Consider the following 23,339-nt stretch of genomic DNA (forward strand, 5'->3'; position numbering starts at 1 on the left):
ATAACACCATCCAGTCGTACACGAGAATCACCACAGTTTCACCATACTGGGGCTCTGACGCACTTTCGACTTTTGCGGCGACCCATAAAGACACCATTCGTTGGATTGGCTCGCACGATGTGGCCCATGTCTCATCCAGTGTTACGATAAAGCCTCTCCTTCGCGCTCATAGCGTTCCAAGTGCGTCTGAGCAGCGTCGTAACTCATCCATTCCTGCATTTTCGTCAGTTCATGCGGAACACATCAAGATGCAATTTAACGCATGCCCAGGCGTTCCTTCAGAATGCGAAGCACAGTCGTATGCGCTAATCCGGTTTCGTGGTCGAGCTCACGAATCGTATGGTGTCGATCACTGTCCACTAACGCGGCAACAGCATGCACTTCTTGTTCAGAGACGCTAGGTCGACCTGCCCGAGCATGTCTGCCACAGTCTGCCGACCTTCGTTGAAGGCTTTTACCCAGCGTGCCACTGTTCAGTACGCAATGCCGATTCCCCGCACGCCTCTTGAAGACCTTGATGACACTGTCGCGCTGTACGAACACTGGCACATTCAATCTTGATCCCACTCCTGTTTCGAGAACATAGTGACACCGTTACGCTAGACCGCTCGCTCACAAGTGACTGTGTTTCCCCCGACTGTGTACACGCCAGCGACGTGGGACGGGCGAGTCCATTTGCTGGACGTAAGATAGATATGTCAACAACGTGTGCTATCAGCGACAATACTAGAATCCACTGCATGATGTCTCCACAGAAGTGTTCCCACTATTTAAGTTCCATCCCTCGTAAAAGGATAAATTACCCTTCCATGTTGCACAGTGGTGATAAAGGGTCGATATAAACCAGTAAATCGATTCACTGACAAAGAAGGAAAAGTAAAGGTTTCTTTATTTACGCTTTCTTTTCGTATTACTGTGGCATACAACACACTTTGGCCTGAAGCCCAGCCATGAATGTAAAATTGCAGAGTCTGTTCTCACAATGTTATCATATGTTATTCGCAACACAGATTTAGTTGCACTGGTAAATGGAATAAGGGGCCAGTTAAATAGAGTCGTACCCATCCAGTGAAGACCAGAACTACATTTATTAGCAATATTTTTCTTTGTCTGACAGCTACTCACAGATACTGACACCCTTGTCACAGGACCTGCAGACTTCCAGATCAATTCCTAGTTTCTCGCAATGCTTCAGGTAAAGCTTTCTACACAGCTTGCTTGCTATTAACAGTCACCTCAGGGACTGAAAGTGTATGTAGTAGAGGTAAGAGGTATAAATACGAGATGATACTGCCCTAAATTTATGTTTTACAGTAAAGTACGACCTATACAGGACGACTGAATGTAGAAGAAGAAATTTTAACTTGCAGTTGTAGATGGACTGATCTTCTGCTGATGATTTTTTGGATGACGGTTACACAACAACACGAGGGACCACACAAGTACAGGGACTAAGGTAAATAATCTGCAAACCTGGACTGCATGTGCATGAGTAGTTAAATGCGGAAGTGAGAAACTGAGTGAGTGACAGGTAAAGGAACAACATGTGTAGTGGATGGACAGTGACTCAGTTGCTAGTATGCAGGGCAGTGACTAGCAGCCAAGTATTTGGAATAACTGAGCTCGAGAGCTGTAACTTGTGCAAAGTTACCCCATGACTGGTTTCATGTAAAAATAGTAGAGTCCGATTTGTCTTGTAACATGTAAGTGTATTTACTACGCTAAGGAGGTTACTGGTTTACTTCTGTGTGGATACCTGGCGCAGTAATATAACAAACTTGTCAGAATAAGGGAGGGGGAGGATGTGCCGATACTTTCTACTAAGTTTATGGTCAATCCGGAAAAACAGAAACAAGAAGAGAGAGAAATTAGAAAAAACGAAAGGGAAGGAGACTTAACCTGATTCTTCAATTGTATGAGAGAGAAATATCAAAGCTGAACAATGATTAGAGCATCTTCCTTCTAGTCTAATAGTCGGTTTGGTTCAGTATTAAATACGGTGGAGGCGCAAGTGACAACTCTGAATGCTTCTGTCGCCTAGCTTATAGCAAAAGAGTAACAGAACTGTGATGAATTTCTCAAATTGCGAACTCTGTGCAGAGTGGTCGAGCAGGAACCAGCATTATTGAAAAATGAGAGTCACTATCTCCAGTATGGTTTGTTGTTGTTGTGGTCTTCAGTCCTGAGACTGGTTTGATGCAGCTCTCCATGCTACTCTATCCTGCGCAAGCTTCTTCCCAGTACCTACTGCAACCTACATCCTTCTGAATCTGCTTAGTGTATTGATCTCTTGGTCTCCCTCTACGATTTTTACCCTCCACGCTGCCCTCCAATGCTAAATTTAGATCCCTTGATGCCTCAAAACATGTCCTACTAACCGATCCCTTCTTCTAGTCAAGTTGTGCCGCAAACTTCTCTTCTCCCCAATCCTATTCAATACCTCCTCATTAGTTACGTGATCTACCCACCTTATCTTCAGCATTCTTCTGCAGCACCACATTTCGAAAGCTTCTATTCTCTTCTTGTCCAAACTGGTTATCGTCCAAGTTTCACTTCCAGACATGGCTACACTCCATACAAATACTTTCAGAAACGACTTCCTGACACTTAAATCTATACTCGATGTTAACAAATTTCTCTTCTTCAGAAACGAATTCCTTGCCATTGCCAGTCTACATTTTATATCCTCTCTACTTCGACCATCATCAGTTATTTTACTACCTAAATAGCAAAACTCCTTTACTACTTTAAGTGTCTCATTTCCTAATCTAATCCCCTCAGCATCACCCGATTTAATTTGACTACATTCCATTATCCTCGTTTTGCCTTTGTTGATGTTCATCTTATATCCTCCTTTCAAGACACTATCCGTTCCGTTCCACTGCTCTTCCAAGTCCTTTGCTGTCTCTGACAGAATTACAATGTCATCGGCGAGCCTCAAAGTTTTTACTTCTTCTCCATGAATTTCAATACCTACTCCGAATTTTTCTTTTGTTTCAATTACTGCTTGCTCAATATACAGATTTAATAACATCGGGGAGAGGCTACAACCCTGTCTCACTCCTTTCCCAACCACTGCTTCCCTTTCATGCCCCTCGACTCTTATAACTGCCATCTACACTCCTGGAAATTGAAATAAGAACACCGTGAATTCATTGTCCCAGGAAGGGGAAACTTTATTGACACATTCCTGAGGTCAGATACATCACATGATCACACTGACAGAACCACAGGCACATAGACACAGGCAACAGAGCATGCACAACGTCGGCACTAGTACAGTGTATATCCACCTTTCGCAGCAATGCAGGCTGCTATTCTCCCATGGAGACGATCGTAGAGATGCTGGATGTAGTCCTGTGGAACGGCTTGCCATGCCATTTCCACCTGGCGCCTCAGTTGGACCAGCGTTCGTGCTGGACGTGCAGACCGCGTGAGACGACGCTTCATCCAGTCCCAAACATGCTCAATGGGGGACAGATCCGGAGATCTTGCTGGCCAGGGTAGTTGACTTACACCTTCTAGAGCACGTTGGGTGGCACGGGATACATGCGGACGTGCATTGTCCTGTTGGAACAGCAAGTTCCCTTGCCGGTCTAGGAATGGTAGAACGATGGGTTCGATGACGGTTTGGATGTACCGTGCACTATTCAGTGTCCCCTCGACGATCACCAGTGGTGTACGGCCAGTGTAGGAGATCGCTCCCCACACCATGATGCCGGGTGTTGGCCCTGTGTGCCTCGGTCGTATGCAGTCCTGATTGTGGCGCTCACCTGCACGGCGCCAAACACGCATACGACCATCATTGGCACCAAGGCAGAAGTGACTCTCATCGCTGAAGACGACACGTCTCCATTCGTCCCTCCATTCACGCCTGTCGCGACACCACTGGAGGCGGGCTGCACGATGTTGGGGCGTGAGCGGAAGACGGCCTAACGGTGTGCGGGACCGTAGCCCAGCTTCATGGAGACGGTTGCGAATGGTCCTCGCCGATACCCCAGGAGCAACAGTGTCCCTAATTTGCTGGGAAGTGGCGGTGCGGTCCCCTACGGCACTGCGTAGGATCCTACGGTCTTGGCGTGCATCCGTGCGTCGCTGCGGTCCGGTCCCAGGTCGACGGGCACATGCACCTTCCGCCGACCACTGGCGACAACATCGATGTACTGTGGAGACCTCACGCCCCACGTGTTGAGCAATTCGGCGGTACGTCCACCCGGCCTCCCGCATGCCCACTATACGCCCTCGCTCAAAGTCCGTCAACTGCACATACGGTTCACGTCCACGCTGTCGCGGCATGCTACCAGTGTTAAAGACTGCGATGGAGCTTCGTATGCCAGGGCAAACTGGCTGACACTGACGGCGGCGGTGCACAAATGCTGCGCAGCTAGCGCCATTCGACGGCCAACACCGCGGTTCCTGGTGTGTCCGCTGTGCCGTGCGTGTGATCATTGCTTGTACAGCCCTCTCGCAGTGTCCGGAGCAAGTATGGTGGGTCTGACACACCGGTGTCAATGTGTTCTTTTTTCCATTTCCAGGAGTGTATATTATGAAAAGCAATGATCCCATAATACTCCCCTGTTGCACGCCAGAGGTTACTTTAACGTCTGTAGACGTCTCCCCACTCTAAACAACATACTGTGTTCTGTTTGCTAAAAACTCTTCAATCCAGCCGCACAGCTGGTCTGATATTCCGTAGGCTCTTACTTTGTTTATCAGGCTACAGAGCGGAACTGTATCGAACGCCTTCCGGAAGCCAAGGAAAATAGCATCTACCTGGGAGCCTGTATCTAATATTTTCTGGGTCTCATGAACAAATAAAGCGAGTTGGGTCTCACACGATCGCTGTTTCCGGAATCCGTGTTCATTCCTACAGAGTAGATTCTGGGTTTCCAAAAACGACATGATACGCGAGCAAAAAACATGTTCTAAAATTCTACAACAGATCGACGTCAGAGATATAGGTCTATAGTTTTGCGCATCTGCTCGACGACCCTTCTTGAAGACTGGGTCTACCTGTGCTCTTTTCCAATAATTTGGACCTTCCGTTCCTCTAGAGACTTGCGGTACACGGCTGTTAGAAGGGGGCAAGTTCTTTCGCGTACTCTGTGTAGAATCGAATTGGTATCCCGTCAGGTCCAGTGGACTATCCTCTGTTGAGTGATTCCAGTTGCTTTTCTATTCCTTGGACACTTATTGCGATGTCAGCCATATTTTCGTTTGTGCGAGGATTTAGAGAAGGAACTGCAGTGCGGTCTTCCTCTGTGAAACAGCTTTGGAAAAAGGTGTTTAGTATTTCATCTTTACGCGTGTCATCCTCTGTTTCAATGCCATCATCTTCCCGGAGTGTCTGGATATGCTGTTTCGAGCCACTCACTGATTTAACGTAAGACCAGAACTACCTAGGATTTTCTGTCAAGTCGGTACATAGAATTTTACTTTCGAATTCACTGAACGCTTCACGCATAGCCCTCCTTACGCTAACTTTGACATCGTTTAGTTTCTGTTTGTCTGTGAGGTTTTGGCTGCGTTTACACTTGGAGTGAAGCTCTCTTTGCTGTCGCAGTAGTTTCCTAACTTTGTTGTTGAACCACGGCAGGTTTTTCCCGTCCGTAACAGTTTTACTCGGCACGTACTTGTCTAAAATGCATTTTACGATTGCCTTGAACTTTTTCCATAGCCACTGAACATTGTCAGTGTCGGAACAGAAATTTTCGTTTTGATCTGTTAGGTAGTCTGGAATCTGTCTTCTATTACTCTTGCTAAACAGATGAATCTTCCTCCCTTTTTTTATATTTCTATTAACTTCCATATTCAGGGATGCTGCAACGGCCTTGTGATCACTGGTTCCCTGTTCTGCACTTACAGAGTCGAAAAGTTCGGGTCTGTTTGTTATCAGTAGGTCCATGATGTTATCTCCACGAGTCGGTTCTCTGTTTAATTGCTCCAGGTAATCTTCGGATAGTGCACTCAGTATAATGTCACTCGATGCTCTGTCCCTACCACCCGTCCTAAACATCTGAGTGTCCCAGTCTATATCTGGTAAATTGAAATCTCCACCTAAGACTATAACATGCTGAGAAAATTTATGTGAAATGTATTCCAAATTTTTTCTCAGTTGTTCTACCACTAATGCTGCTGAGTCGGGAGGTCGGTAAAAGGAGCCAACTATTAACGTAGCTCGGTTGTGGAGTGTAACCTCCACCCATAATAATTCACAGGAACTATCCACTTCTACTTCACTACAGGATAAACTACTACTAACAGCGACAAACACGCCACCACCAGTTGCATCCAATCTATCCTTTCTAAACACCGTCTGTGCCTTTGTAAAAATTTCGGCAGAATTTATCTCTGGCTTCAGCCAGCTTTCTGTACCGATAACGATTTCAGCTTCGGTGCTTTCTATCAGCGCTTGAAGTTCCGGTACTTTACCAATGCAGCTTCGACAGTTTACAATTACAATACCGATTGCTGCTTGGCCCCCGCATGTCCTGACTTTGCCCCGCACCCTTTGAGGCTGCTGCCCTTTCTGTACTTGCCCAATGCCATCTAACCTAAAAAACCGCCCAGTCCACGCCACACAACCCCTGCTACGCGTGTAGCCGCTTGTTGCGTGTAGTGGACTCCTGACGTATCCAGCGGAACCCGAAACTCCACCACCCTATGGCGCAAGTCGAGGAATCTGCAGCCCACACGGTCGCAGAACCGTCTCAGCCTCTGATTCAGACCCTCCACTCGGCTCTGCACCAAAGGTCCGCAGTCAGTCCTGTCGACAATGCTGCAGATGGTGAGCTCTGCTTTCATCCCGCTAGCGAGACTGACAGTCTTCACCAAATCAGATAGCCGCCGGAAGTCAGAGAGGATATCCTCGGATCCATAGCGAGACACATCATTGGTGCCGACATGAGCGACCACCTGCAGATGTTCCCTAAACAAAGCCTATCAGCTGAGTATTGTGTTATCAGTAAGTTACTGTAGGGACTTGATTGGAGCGTAACAGAGTGAAGATTTCATGGATATTATTTGGTTAACTTCCAGACCAGTTTTCGATTTAGTATCACACTGAACAAAGAACATGACTCACAACACCCATTAAAAAAGCCACACGATTAACACCAAATAGATGGAAACAACACATCCTACTACCTACAACGGTCGAACACACGTTTCAGATATGGACAAGAAGACTGAGATGTGATAGTGAGTTGCATTTCACACAACTGGAGGCCACGACGTTCGGATAACGGATTTACTTGAGACGTTGTACATTCTAAACAGTCCATTACGACAACGTAATGCGCAAGTAGTAAGGCGTAGTACTAAGACGATTTCGAGAAAATCGCACGCGAAGCTTTACGCGTCGATCATGTACTGTTGCGTTGTGACCCTGACCACGAACTGCCGGCGGTCATGTTGTTAGCGTTCAAGCTCCGTACTCGGTAGATCGCCGGAACGAGACCCACTGCTCTTCCATTTCTTTAAATTTATATGTTTTTAAACGCCAGTCATTATTTCGCACATATTACATTTGAAAGGTAATACGATGAGAATACACGTGTGTTTGCATGACCCTTTTTGAATTTCCAATGTTATTTCACTGTTTACTAATTTTTTCATTACAAGTTAAAAAACTTTATCCAGCGCCTTCAGACTTGTTCATATTTTATTGACAACGAACGAGAAATTGCTTCTCGTGAAGATGCTCTCAAAATACACTCCTGGAAATTGAAATAAGAACACCGTGAATTCATTGTCCCAGGAAGGGGAAACTTTATTGACACATTCCTGGGGTCAGATACATCACATGATCACACTGACAGAACCACAGGCACATAGACACAGGCAACAGAGCATGCACAATTTCGGCACTAGTGCAGTGTATATCCACCTTTCGCAGCAATGCAGGCTGCTATTCTCCCATGGAGACGATCGTAGAGATGCTGGATGTAGTCCTGTGGAACGGCTTGCCATGCCATTTCCACCTGGCGCCTCAGTTGGACCAGCGTTCGTGCTGGACGTGCAGACCGCGTGAGACGACGCTTCATCCAGTCCCAAACATGCTCAATGGGGGACAGATCCGGAGATCTTGCTGGCCAGGGTAGTTGACTTACACCTTCTAGAGCACGTTGGGTGGCACGGGATACATGCGGAGGTGCATTGTCGTGTTGGAACAGCAAGTTCCCTTGCCGGTCTAGGAATGGTAGAACGATGGGTTCGATGACGGTTTGGATGTACCGTGCACTATTCAGTGTCCCCTCGACGATTACCAGTGGTGTACGGCCAGTGTAGGAGATCGCTCCCCACACCATGATGCCGGGTGTTGGCCCTGTGTGCCTCGGTCGTATGCAGTCCTGATTGTGGCGCTCACCTGCACGGCGCCAAACGCGCATACGACCATCATTGGCACCAAGGCAGAAGTGACTCTCATCGCTGAAGACGACACGTCTCCATTCGTCTCTCCATTCACGCCTGTCGCGACACCACTGGAGGCGGGCTGCACGATGTTGGGGCGTGAGCGGAAGACGGCCTAACGGTGTGCGGGACCGTAGCCCAGCTTCATGGAGACGGTTGCGAATGGTCCTCGCCGATACCCCAGGAGCAACAGTGTCCCTAATTTGCTGGGAAGTGGCGGTGCGGTCCCCTACGGCACTGCGTAGGATCCTACGGTCTTGGCGTGCATCCGTGCGTCGCTGCGGTCCGGTCCCAGGTCGACGGGCACGTGCACCTTCCGCCGACCACTGGCGACAACATCGATGTACTGTGGAGACCTCACGCCCCACGTGTTGAGCAATTCGGCGGTACGTCCACCCGGCCTCCCGCATGCCCACTATACGCCCTCGCTCAAAGTCCTTCAACTGCACATACGGTTCACGTCCACGCTGTCGCGGCATGCTACCAGTGTTAAAGACTGCGATGGAGCTCCGTATGCCACGGCAAACTGGCTGACACTGACGGCGGCGGTGCACAAATGCTGCGCAGCTAGCGCCATGCGACGGCCAACACCGCGGTTCCTGGTGTGTCCGCTGTGCCGTGCGTGTGATCATTGCTTGTACAGCCCTCTCGCAGTGTCCGGAGCAAGTATGGTGGGTCTGACACACCGGTGTCAATGTGTTCTTTTTTCCATTTCCAGGAGTGTATATTCTGTCGTACATCACCAATATTCGACACAAATATTTACAAAACTGTTGCGTTACTCGTGGTCTGTATCCAAATTGTCGGAAGAAAGAGAAATTTTTCAAAATGTCAGCTAGTTTTGTTTTTTCCCAGAAACTCTGAAGAGTAGTAATGAACTCGGGAAAACTGCATTCGTTCCACTTGTATTGTATGGAACTGGGGACCTAGAAACGACGGAGAGGCTTCGTCCCCGCCGTAGCCATCAGTGGTTGACAGCAGGCTACGGCAGTCCACCGACCCCACCGTACTGAATAAAGTTATTTACACTTTATTTATCGATGTTTGCTATCCAAGGCTGTCTCTCGTTCTTAAAACCTGTGTGTGCAGATCGAAATGTCCAGGTACAAAGCAGTTATCAGTATCTTACCCGACTGCAGGTATAAAGGATTTCGGAAATCACAACAAGCATGCATTTTTAGGAAAACTTCATGCGTTTGGTCGTTTACTTGTCGATAATTATAAACGTAACATTTGTTGTGATAACAAAAATTGGCGAACAACCATATAACACCGGAAGTTCAATACAAGTTCATATGAATGGTTCAAATGGCTCTAAGCACTACGGGACTTAACATCTGAGGTCATCAGTCCCCTAGACTTAGACCTAATTAAACCTAACTAACCTAAGGACATCACACACATCCATGCCCGAGGCAGGATTCGAACCTGCGACCGTAACAGCAGCGCGGTTCTGAACTGAAGCGCCTAGAACCGCTTGTCCACAGTGGCCGGCACATATAGATTTTCACTATATTACCTTTCAGACGTAAAATGCTTAAAATAATATATTAGTGTTGGAGAAAATATTCGTAAATTAAAAAGAAAAAAGAAACATGAGCGGGACTCGACCCAGCGATCCACCGATTACGGAATCCGAATGCTAATCACATACCCGCCACCAGCTCAGTCTCGGGGGTGCAATGCACCGGTACATCACAGACGCTTGGAACTTTTCTTGCGATTGTCTCTAATTCGCCTAAGTAGTACCACTTACTACTTGCACATTATGTAGTCCTAATGTACAAAAGAAGTACAAAGTTTGCAAAAAATCCGTGATCCAAACCCCTTGTCTTCCCCTTGTTAGCTATGCTGCATTCTTTAGGTATATAACTGTTGGCATCAGGGGCGGTGGCAAGGGGGGGGGGGGGGAATCTATGGGGGCTACAGCTCCCTCCCCAATGGAGTGTCATATTACACTGGATAAAATGACTTCAGAAATCAGCGAATTTATTACTTCAATAGAGTCAATCTTTTTTCATAATTATGTAGCAATGTAAGTTGCAATGTATTTCAAACACATTTTAACGAAAGAATAACAGCGGCAGCCGTCCGCTGTGGCCGAGCGGTTGTAGGCGCTTCAGTCCAGAACCGTGCGACTGCTACGGTCGCAGATTCGAATCCTGCCTTGGGCATGGAAGTGTGTGACGTCCTTAGGTTAGTTAGGTTTAATTAGGTCTAAGTCTAGGGGACTGATGACCTCAGATGTTAAGTCCCATAGTGATTAGAGCCAGTTGAACCATTTTTAGACATTCTACAGTATATATCCACTGGTTTCTCGTCTTCAGCAAGTAAAAACAGAGTAACAGAACGTTGTTCAACTAATCGGGACGTTTGAAGCAGACTCGCCACCTTGAAATGTAATTTTGAGGTTATAAACAAAACACTGTTGATAAATCAGCTGATCAGGGCTCATCCCAGTGATGCCAACTTAAAGCCATATAAGTACATGACTTGCCCTACTAACGGTTTTTTTCCATAGACCAATTAGGTTTAAGTAGTTTTAAGTTCTAAGGGACTGATGACCTCAGATGTTAAGCCCCATAGTGTTCAGAGCCACTTCAACCATTAAGAGCGGCAAATAGCTTACTATCTAAACCAATAAATATCATTTAACTTAAAATGGGCATCTTATTATTTATTATATACATTGTATGTATATTAATGTACGAGTACCACTTACAATAATCATGAAAGCTAAATATGCCAGGTATGCGCACCAACACTTAAATTACTGACCCCAGACAAGAACTTCGAAATCGCCGGACATCTGGGTCAAATCGTATTACGAGGGTAATCCCAAAAGTGAGGTCTCCTATTTTTTTGTAAGTACAGAACTCTGTGTGTCAGTTGGTAACACTGTTACGAAGAGTGCTTCACGCGCTGTGTGCAAACATGCGCACGCCGCGCTGAGGCGCTCAGTCTTGGCTCGGCAGCCCTTGAGAATGGAGCTCCTATTGGATGTCACCGCCAAGTGCGAATTGCGCGCAGTTATTCGGTTTTTGAACGCAAAGGGCACTGCGCCGATTGAAATCCATCACCAACTGACGGAATTGTGATTGGCACACTACTAGGATACAGAATCAAGCGTAACATAGTGCACTCCACAAACAAGAGTTACGAAAAGCTTTAATCGGCTCACAACACAGCCAACTGGCGTAAAGACCCACAGTCCCTTGCAGATAGGTAGTGGAATGAATTCAAAGTTTGGTTGGCTTTAGGGTAGTTGCGCAATGAATATAAGACAATGTTAGGGATTCTTATGGACAGTATGACCTGTCGAAAAGAAATTGTATTACTTAAAGTGTCGTCACAGTACTCTGTTTCGTCTCAATATATTGTCGCAGTGGCTGTATTGTAAAGAATATGTATAAAATGTGTGTTTGATGTTATTATTATATGTTACTTTTACGTATTCTTTCGAACCATATGTTATACTGTACCAGTGCTGATGCGAGGCTGAATACAAATATGAGCTTCAAAGAAACCTTTTACAGTGTGCAGGCAGCATGAACGGTTCGAGTGTCAAATATTACTTTGATGGCATTCGGACATGCGAAGAAGAGTCGAAGGCCATCTAAAAATTGAATTAATTGTTAAAAGTAATGGTACCACTCTACACTCGTTTAGTAAATGGCTTTAAAAAGGGTTACATTAGCAGTGGTTAAAATAATTTTGGGGAAGACTCAACCCAGAAGAACTGAATTGGGTATTCTCAGTACCAGGTGACATGTGTATAGTTTTTGCTAGCTCTGTTGGCACTAATCTCAGCAAAACAGTAGCACTTGATGAGTGGAGTTTGTTGTATTGGCTGCTGTGGGAATCTGCAAGGAAGAAGAGAAGTTACAATAGCCGGACAGGAATCCAATCATCTGTACAAAATACTCTGCAAGAATAACAGACACTTTATTTCTATGAATAAATGAAAAACAGCTTGCTCCATTACACACTATTACTACTCGCAGAACGCGGGTTACGTATCGTGTTCCTATTACTAAGTACTGATGCTATCGAAGTCTGCGACAGAACTGGGCCGACCACCGATGGGAAGCTAATTAAATCAGGACTGAGAGGGGGCGCTGAACTCTGTCTTCCTAGAGATATGGTGCTGCTCGCTCTTGGTGGTACTGATTAGTTGTATATAGTCGGAGGATTGATACTGTTTCCCCTAGTGAATTCTTAGTAAATGGTTGAAGTGTTGAACGTGTGGTGTCACCGCCAGACACCACACTTGCTAGGTGGTAGCTTAAATCGGCCGCGGTCCATTTAGTACATGTCGGACCCGCGTGTCGCCACTGGGTGATCGCAGACCGAGCGCCACCACAAGGCAGGTCTCGAGATACGGACGAGCACTCGCCCCAGTTGTATGGACGACATTGCTAGCGACAATAAGGACGAAGCCTTCCTCTCATTTGCCGAGAGACAGTTAGAATAGCCTTCTGCTAAGTCCATGGCTACGACCTAGCAAGGCGCCAATTGTAACAGTGCATGTATCTTACGAGTCTCATTTGTATAGTCAAGAGAGATGTATCACAAGGAGTGATTAAAAGTTAAGTATATTCCAAAGCTACGTATTTTCTTTATAGCAGTCATAACGTATCCTGTTCCAGACGACGCCAGTCGGCGTGTGTGTACGCGTGCCTTTCGGCTCCCTTCTCAGTGTGGCGTAGCTAGCTTGTTACGCCACAACAGAACGTTTAACGTAAGGAGAGAGATCTGGCTATTTGATAGTGAGAAGTGGGTTAAATATTTATTCGAAGCGAGTGTTATGTTGTGTAGACAGTACGGAGACCAGATTGTAGTCAATAAGTCGTGATTGTAAACGGATCTGATCTCACTGGTTCTCTAAAATCGTATTAGTGTCCCAGTCCGCAAATTCATTTATGACTGAGTGTTGCTATAATCATTTGGGATAGGAATTTGGTTCACATTGATAGAATCGAGTGATCGACGTGGAGAGTTATAGAATTATGCGCTCGTCGAGAGAATAGTGTGTTGCGTCATTGTTGTAAAAAAGCTGACTGGTTTTCGCTTTGCGGAATAGAAACCTATCTAGCGACGATTGGTATTTTGTTGGCACTAACGAATTTTGGGACATGATGATTGGTCGTACAATATTAAAATCGTTCACTCATCGACAAGATCTTACTTTAAAAGTCGATTAATAATCAGCTGGAAACTTTTACTTATCACCTTCAAGGCTTTTTCTGTGTGACGGGTGGCCTTTAAAGTAGGAAAAGATAGGTAGTTATTAGCCAACACTGCAAGAGATTTAATTTTGTTCTTATTATTTAAGTGTATGGCACAAAATGGTTGTGGCAAGCATTAATTTTTTTTTATTTTCGGTGTCGAATAGCATTCTTGCGGGTTAGCAATACTTTCAATCGTTCATTACCGTACACAGAATTAAAATAAAGCAAAGGTGTGTTAAAATGAAATAAAATACCGACTCTTAATTTCAAAGAAAACTGATGATGATGTTTTGTTTGTGGAGCGCACAACTGCGCGGTCATCAGCGCGCGTACGAAGTCCCAATTTTTTCACAGTCCTATGTAGCCATTGTCACGAATGATGAGGAAGACAACACAAACACCTAGTCCCCGGGTACAGAAAATCCCCAAGCCGACCGGGAAACGAACCTGGGATCCAGAGGCAGCAACGCTAGCCCCTAGACCACGAGCTGCGGATAAAGAGAAATGAATATATCCCCACTACAAGAAGTAAACTAAAAGACCTTTTCTCTTTCTGATGAAATAAAGGAAATTATAATAAATAAAATAATAAGATTCATTACAAGGGGTAGTACTGGACATTACCAGACAGATATTTTCTTCGATGCTAATATTTGAGTTTGCGAAGTTCAAAAATTTAACACTTTAACATCATGTCAAGAGATACTGTCTGAAAATAATTACTACTGAAGTCCAGAAACTTTCAAAACAGTTCGCTTAGTTTAAAGGCAGGAGATGTGAAGACTGTAATTCTGGATTATTTATTTGAAGTCTAAATAGATATGTAGCAAGGACATTAATTTTTTTACGTGAAAAAACAAAAACAATCTGCGGCGAGGGAATATTATATCGCAGACTGAACAACCAGTTACATCTCTGCATACTAATTTGACGCCAGATATATGAAACTTAGGCTTCCTTAACAAACCAGAATCGTAAGTAACAAGTTATTTACCTTATAATTAATAATAACAAAGAATTGCAAGTATAAAATGTTTGCTAGCCTTGTGATCAGTTAAGTCGTTTTACGTCATTTTGAGGCAGAAAACGATGATACAAATTGATCAACGGCGCACGTAGACGCATTTTGTCATCTTAATTATTTTTGAAGGTTTATTTATCAAAAAGATTGAGTATGATAAGGAAATTCGTTGAAATTCATTACATTTGCTAGATAACTGCAGATACCTACGGTGAGGTTTTCGTAGTGATGATAACGACAGTGTGGTGCACGGAACCTTGTTCATTATGTGCCGAGAATTCATTTTAATTAGTGATCATCATAAAGGTATATTACGTGCGTAAAATCAAAAAAAGTACGTAGCGTATACATCGACGTGCAGGCTTTAACCGTAATATTAGGATCGATTCCAAACTTACGATTTTATGCCTACAAAGAAAGTTTGCAAGAACTGCTATATCTTAGTACTGTCGATCCAGATGCGTGCGCATATATGACTGCAAGAGTTTAATAACTTAATAAGTAAAATCATCTTACGTTGGAACGCAGTAACTTTAGACGAGTTTAATAACTTAATAAGTAAAATCATCTTACGTTGGAACGCAGTAACTTTAGACGAGTTTAATAACTTAATAAGTAAAATCATCTTATTCTGGGACGCAGTAACCTTAGACGAATAGTCAGGGCATTTCCACACAGTAACAATTTCGTTGTGTGTAGGAATTAGTAGCACATTGGGTCACAGGGTAGGTGGTGACTTATAGACTGCTTCTTAAATTGTAAGTGGTATTTGTTGTACGAAGCGTACACTGGTATAAATTTTGTATAATTTACTACTGCTTAAAGTTAACTGCTGCCCGAATTCCACTCTAGGTAAAACAATACAAGAAGTGGTTACCGACTAAGATCTGCTCCTAGCTACTGCACAAGGAGGTGTTGGACCGCTGACAGTATTTCTTTACTTGCAGTAGACCACAAGGAGTTAACGTTGCCTGTCAAAATTGTCGCTTCTGCGTATTAAAACATGAAGTAGCGACAATTTACCACACAAATATTACTACGTAACTGTTGTTCCGTCACATTGGATCTACGACTGTGTTTGAACATGACTCGAATTTTTCGAGCCGTTTCGGCCACAGTCCAGGAAATCTCAGATTATGTTCGATCTTTTCATAATGCACTGTGGATTTTAGTAACAAAAATAACTGTGAAACACTGACTGAAATATCTTCCAAGGCGCAGCTCACGCGTACCAACAGCAACTAACAAATAAAAAACTTCAATAATGATCTGTTCAATTCTCGAGCTTTCGCTCGTCCTGCCATCTAGTGAGATGTAATGTTCTCTCTCCAAGACAGGTCTTGCCGCTGTGGTACATTCTCACGATACAAATTACTGTTACTTTATTACGATACATTTCGGTTGTTCGAAATTTAATTCTTGATTAACAGTCTCCATTGTTTCATCTGAATGTTGCAGTCTTGTGTTCAAACAGATTAAAAGCTGGTAAAGTTTTTGTCTGTTATTCTATTATGTGACCAGGGATTTAACTGCTCACTTACAACCTATCATTACTGCCTCTCATAGACAAATAAAATATTTTAGTGAGGTCAGTCAAGTAATACTTTCTATAGGACAACATTTTCTTCTTTGTTACCTTTACTTAAAAATCAACATAAATGTTTATCTATCCTTACAGATGGGTAGTGTATGAGAACTCGTATTGTAAATTTCTTCAAACACAACAGGAGTTTGTGCAGTGGAAGGATTTAATGCTATTTACTCCAGTGTTTCAAGAAATTGCCAAATTTTAAGCAGAGCCATAGCTTTTTGTTGTGGCTAGTACGTTCTTGCCTCTCTCTTGCATTCACTCTGCGCTAGTCAAATGTCACTTGATTGTTCGAACTAGCTCGATACTGCATCAAACGCTGAGGCGTCTCAAGAAATCTCAAGCCCGTTCGAATGCGAGTGTCGTTTGTCCAGCCCTAAGTGGAACAGTATGTTACGTAAAGGAAATGCAGTAAGTAGTGACCACTAAATTATGACCACGAAGTAGTTATGAGGAGAGCACGTGGCTAAGAGGAAGCAATGTCGCGACCGGTGGTCAAGGGATATTTAAACAATTATGAAGTAGCCACAGCATTAGATCCAGGGAACGGTTATTGTTTAATTCAAGAAGAGTTATGGGAAAATGCATGTAAAGTGTAGAGGCTAGAGTACTTTGTAACTTCTGTGTGTATTTACAACAATATCTGGAACAAATGGCTGTTAAGTACAGGAAGAGGTTCCAGTAAATTTGTGGACTGAGGATATGCAATATACACAGTCATTACTGTCGGCAGTAAACTTGAATGCAGGTGCTTTTGCTTGGTCTAGAGTGGTTTGCAGGGAAAAAAGTTGTAATGATGGTGAACTTAAGTTTTTCTCTTTGTTTTTCAATCTTGGCAGTAAAGAGAGAAGTGAAGGCAAAAATAAAACAATGATGTATCGCTGATGAGGTACTACCATGTTTAGGTAATATAATAATAATAATAATGATGAGTGTATGGCATTGGTGGCCGGGAGGCCCCTCGCAGGGTGAACCGGGCCGCCGCTCCACAAGTTCTTTAACGCCACTACCGCGACTTGCGAGTGAATAAGGATAAAATGATGATGAAAGACACACAAAACACACTAAACTCGAGGCAGAAAAATTCGCTGACCCTACCGAGTATTGAACCCGAGACCCCGCGCGCGGGAAGCGTGAACGCTACCGCAATACCACGGGAAGCGTGAACGCTACCGCAATACCACGAGGCCATAGTTTACTACAACATGTTTCAATATAATAAGAAACTGCTCTGTGTGGATGGAGAGACTTTGCTGTCTGTGCAAGACGTTGTGGGGTGGTGGGTAGAAAATTTCTATATATTGTTGTTGCCATTCTCAACACAGGCTCTCTAACTACAATGTGGGCAACCAGAAAGTGATTAACAAAAACGTGATGCCTGTAAATAAAGTTCACTGTGCCCACACAATGGAAAGCATATGAATTCTATACATCGTGAGTAGGCTGCTTCCATATAACGTGACTGACGTTTACTAACGAACAGTACGAGGGGGTAACCAATAAAAAAGCAGAATTATTTTTTGAAAGCTATATATTTTCAAATCGTTTACAAAACAACCTTATTGCCTTCAAAATACTCTCCATTACAACTGATACATTTGCCCCACGGGTGCTTCCACTGTTCGAAACATTTTTTGTTGTCATCTATAGAAATGGCTGAAAGCTCCTCCCTCGTTTTTTCTTGACTTCGTCAGTGTAGTCGGTGTCTTTCCGTGCCCATTTTTATGCGCGGAAATAAAAAAAAGTCGCACGGAGCCAGGTCAGGCGAGTAAGATGCGTGGGTCAGCGGAACCATACCACTTTCAGCCAAAACCTGAGAGGGATGGCTGTGTGTACATGTGCGTTGTCGTGATGGAAGAACCAGTCTCCTGTCTCTCACAAATCGGGTATTTTTTTAAGAACACGGAGCTCCAAGATAACCCACTAATCTCTGACAGTTTATCAATTATCTGTCGACGATCTATGAGCACAAGCTCTCTAATTTTTTCAATGTTTTCGTCGATTCTGGAGTTGATGGACGTCCAGAATGAGGTTTGCATCAATCGACAAGGCGCCGTTTTTAGATCGAGCAAACCACTCGTAAACTTGAGTTTCTCCAATAGAGTTATCTTGTTAAGTTGTTCTCGACATTAAAACAGTTTCAGCAGCATTTTTACCGAGTAGAAAACAAAATTTCACAGCTGCGTTGTTCACTTAAACTTGTCGTCATAAAAAAGCTAAACAAGAACAAAATAGTGTTAACAAAAACAGTCACTGCAGATGAAAGGCACAAGCCCGGTGAACACAGGCGGAAGCGAACTGGCATTGAGTTGCGCCACACGCGCCTCGCGGCACGAATGTGTGTACACAAGCTCCGCCCACGGCAATGTTATTCCCGTTTTTGGGTACCCCCTCGTTTAAGTATATATCGGCCGTGAGAGTATAAGGTGCTGAAAAGCTTGATTGGTGTAGTACATGAGAGAATCACGGGACCAGAGAAAGAAGTATGGCTGCCAGATTAGGTCAGTGTTCTAGGCTTCTAGGACAACTAAAGGTAAATGTCGTGTGACGAGGGCCTCCCGTCGAGTAGACCGTTCGCCAGGTGCAAGTCTTTCGATTTGACGCCACTTCGGCGACTTGGGCGTTGATGCGGACGAAATTAGGATAACACAAAACCCAGTCTCTGACGGGAGAAAATGTCCGACCCACCTGGCAATCGAACCCGGGCCCTTAGGACTGACATTCTGTCGCGCTGACCACTCATTTATCTAGGACAACTGAGATAGGAACAGCTCCTGCGGTGAGCCAAGACTATGTGATGTAGATGATAATGTTTACTGATGATGCAGTGGGAATTATTTGAGTACACATTGATGAGATGGGTAATTGAAGGGGAGGCAGAAGGCCGTAAGAGTAAGTGAGTAACACGGAGGTTTATAGAAATTACTTGGTATTAGTTGGCTGGTACCTGTATTTTATTATTGCGGGACCAGAGAAGAAACACATTTTTGTTTGCCGTACCATGCTTAATGCTCTTCTGGGGTTAGTTTCTGTCACACTCTTGCAGACATTATATCAAAAAAGGATAAAATATGCATTAGGTACTGGCCAGAGAGCTAATATTAATCAGAGAAGGATAGAATTCTACCGCGGCAGTCCACAGTCCTTTTTTTTTGTGGATGTCACCTGTTTTGACAGTATTAGCAGCCAAATAAAAGAATAAATCACCATTCTGCATGCACTGGAGGTGAATAATCGATTTCAGTGCCATAAATCACTGCACTGGCAAAGAGGGAAGGCGCACTCTCAGTTTTTTATAACTTTTTTGTGTTGCTGACCGAAGTAAACATGAAAACGTACAAAAACAGAGGTTTTTTGCTATTCGACTAGCACTTAAAAGTTACTCTGGCCTGGAGAGGAGTCAAATGTTAAATAGCACACTGTTATCAAATGTTATTTGTAACATTACATCTAGTAGTTTCGTTAAATAATGATGTATGCGTCCGCCTCCCCCCCCCCCCCCACTTTGGAGGGGGGATGGGGGACAGAGAGTAATAGAAGGGGAGCGCTGGCTTTCATTGAAATCTTTGCATTTCATATTACAACAGACATCCGCCGAACAAATATTGTTAGCGTCAGATTCTCCTTCCATGAACCAAGTTAGGAAGCTGCCGCATCGGTAAATAAATGTCGTGTGACTACGGCCTCCTGTCGGGTAGACCGTTCGCCGGGTGCAAGTCTTTCGATTTGACGTCACTTCGGCGACTTGCGCGTCGATGGGGATGAAATGATGATGATTAGGACAACACAACACTCAGTCCCAGAGCGAAGAAAAATCTCCGAGCTAGTCGGGAATCGAACCGCGGCCCTTGGGATTGACAGTCTGTCGCGCTGACCACTCAGCAACCGGGGGCGGACACAGCATCGGTAATTCGCTGATTTATTTCGCAAGAACTGATCAGTAGTTCCTGTCAGCAGGAAATCTGAGAATCAAACCAAACACGCAGATGTGTAGTTGCTTACCAAGCATTTACCAATCACCGATGACAATAAACCACTGGACAATGTGACTGCCACTTCTTTACAGCGCTGACTTCAACAGCAGATTGTTAATCGTAGTCACTGTGACGGTCCACACGATTTCAGCCAAGCTTCCGAAACCAGTCGAAAGGTAGTACGTAGGCTGGAAGCTGAGTACTAGTGCATGTTCAGTGGAAGCAGTCAATTGGATTTAAAATAAAGTAATCCGAGTTCTTCCATTGCCATAGATAAATGGAAGATTCGCAGTGGGGACAAGAGATCCCAGCGTAGTAGGGATTTACCGAGTGCCTTCTCCTTCGAAAGTATGCGATTCTAATAAGGAAAGAGATTCAAATTTAATCAATCTTGTGTGTCTTCCTCTCTTCTTATCAGCAATGTTAGTTCTAAACCAAAGCGCGTAAACATCAAGTTGATAATCTGGCACTACAGTTTAGCAGCACCAGTTTGAATAACGAGGAAGATTGTAATGTGTTTTTTTATTTAGCCAACCATAGCTTGAAGAGTGTAAAACTAAGGAGACACCTGAAAAAAAAACATTCAAATCGTATGAATGAAACCCTCGAATTTTTACAGCGTAATTAGCAACAACTAAAACGAAATTTCAGATTCCTCAAAAACCAGGTATTAGCTTCTACGAAAGCGCTACGAGCATTCAAGATTTATCGTACTTAATTGCAATATGCAAATCAGCGCCCATTGTTTGTGAGAAATTACTCCTTCCCACAACCGTCGAAATACACGGAGAAAGGTTTGACGCGAGTCTGAAATCGATACCACTCCCAGATTATACCGTGATCGTCATATTAATGCTATAACGTGACATGAAAAAATAATTACTACCACATCTTCATGACAGCCCAAAATTCCCCCTGAGACTTCATGACAGTACTGATACCGGAAATCTTCCCCAGCTTCTTGTTTTTGTACGCTAGTGTTACGAACGCGAAATACACGAGGACGGTCTATTTTGTAAATCTCTGAAAGGGGAGACCGCAGGCGAAGATAGTTTCTTTTCTGTAAATTACTTTTTTGCTGACAACAATCTGTGATGGACAAATTGTGTTGTTACACGTAACGATGGGATAGCAGCGTTTACTGGAACTGAAAAGGGGTTCAAGGAAGAGTGCGCCATTTCTACTTCTGTAAAATTCACACATTTCACGGTACACAAGGATGCATTGTCTTATAAAGTAGTACGAACGGAATTAATGAAGTGCTCAACGATGCAGTCAGTGTTGCAAATTTTGTGAAAGCTCGAGCTTTAAACAGTAGGCCATTTTCCGTCTTTGTGAGGAGATGGGTTCTAATCATGATCGCTTCTATCGCACGCGGAAGTACGTTGGTTGTCTCGTGATATAATTCTCCGTCGCGTTGTGGACCTGAAGGATGATGTTCGTCTTTTCCTGTTGAACAGCTGAGCCGACGTTTGTGAGAAACTGAACGATCTTGACGTATCAAATCAAGATCGAAATACTAATATATTTCCAAGAGAAGACTTAGACGTTTGAAAACACAGATGGAGAATAACAACTGCGAGATATTTTCTCTGAATTCGTGAAGAGGAAAGGACTTGCATCTAGAGAAAATTAGTAGAATTGGCGTAGTATCTCAAACCTTCGTCAGCAATTCAAGGACAGATTTCCAGAACCTTCATTTGAGTACGACTTGATCCACAACCCGTCAGATCCTATCATACTACACCATTAACCACACTTAAAACAATAGAACATGAGGAGTTAACAGAACTCTCAAGTAATAGAACATTTGGAAATAAATTTATAGCAAAGTTTCTTACAAACTTCTAAATGCAGATTCGGAATGATGAAGGACAGTGGACACGTTATTACTCTTCGCATGAGCTTACATGTGTGAGTCAACATTTTTCGCAATGGTATTAAGACGAAATACGGGCATCGAATGCGCCTGAAAGGGGATCTGAGAGTTTCTGTTTCAGAGATACACCAAAACTGGTTCTGCTTTCTTCACAAATTCACGTATACACATCACAGTAAACGTGCAAATTAAAGAAACAGCCCGAATTTTCATCGAGTGCATTTTTGCTCTTATTTCCTTTTTGGATGATCAGTTTGAATACAAGAGTGTTTCAATTGGCATTTAAATGTTGACTGTTCTATCGTCAATTGTACGTCGTAATATTTCACATAATAAAACGTTTTAAATACATTAGAAGCAATGTAGACGGAAAAAGCTAAGCATTAACTAACAAATTTGTAAAAAAAAATAAATGCAGTGAAATGAAGACTTTGTTCAGATCTAATAACACACAGAGTCGTGATTATAAACTAGAAGTAACCGTTAAGTTTCATCCCCTTTGAATAGCCCTAAATGTGATAATTAAAAAACAATGTTTGATGTGTTTGAAGGGCAGTCTGTAATTTTTATTATTATTGTTGTAACTGTTAGTTGCAAAAATTAGAGCGAAGTAAGTGGACTACTTTTGTGCCAAGGACGAGAAGTGCTGAGGAGGATAGAGAAGTAGGAGGGAGAGGGCAAAATAATTTGCGTTTCAGAAGAAAAGCACGACGGAAAAAGTTTGAGAACTCCCTGTTCAGCAGGCTAGTCTCAGAATATTGAAATCTGTACTGCCCTTAGCGAGTAGTCTACAGTTATATGCAGGTATAGTTATATGCAGGTATAGTTATATGCAGGCATAGAATCACGTAGAAAGGCGTGAAAAATCGTAATCCACCCAGCGAACTTACGTTTGGAGATATCGGCTCTTGCCGCGTGACACTAACTGCGAACTCGCACAACGGCCGCCCCGCCCGAGTCTTCGTCAGCGGCACTCCGCGCATGCGCGGTGCGGTTTTCCTCTTCGATGCTGATTCCTGCTACTGCGCGGCGCGAGGCAACAGCAGCGGCGTGCGTTTTTCCGCGGTGACGCGGCGGATCGCGGAATAGGCGTTCCCATCTGGAAGCGGCGGAAGTCAATGACGGACCGCCGCTGAGGTACGCGCCGTGCATTTGATTAACTGTACCGTGAATCTACAAGAAGAAAGACGAAGTTGGGCCAAGACACAGCAATTCTTCACTTTCTTTACGACGT

The 23,339-nt window shown here is 43.9% G+C and overlaps 1 protein-coding gene across 2 annotated transcripts in view; it reads right to left on the reverse strand.

The window, feature by feature from the left end:
* Positions 1-23,096, reverse strand: part of LOC124550971 — an 81,118-nt gene extending 58,022 nt beyond the window's left edge. Inside the window, exon 1 of one of the 2 annotated variants that reach the window (XM_047125790.1) lies at positions 22,996-23,096. The gene's annotated coding sequence lies outside the window, so the exon portion shown is untranslated. Of the gene's footprint in view, positions 1-12,173; positions 12,193-22,995 lie in introns of those variants that run through there. The other variant, XM_047125791.1, reaches the window with a different exon arrangement.
* Between the last annotated feature and the right edge of the window lie 243 nt (positions 23,097-23,339).

The sequence above is a fragment of the Schistocerca americana genome, chromosome 9 (assembly GCF_021461395.2).
Source record: "Schistocerca americana isolate TAMUIC-IGC-003095 chromosome 9, iqSchAmer2.1, whole genome shotgun sequence".
NCBI classification, from domain to species: domain Eukaryota; kingdom Metazoa; phylum Arthropoda; class Insecta; order Orthoptera; family Acrididae; genus Schistocerca; species Schistocerca americana.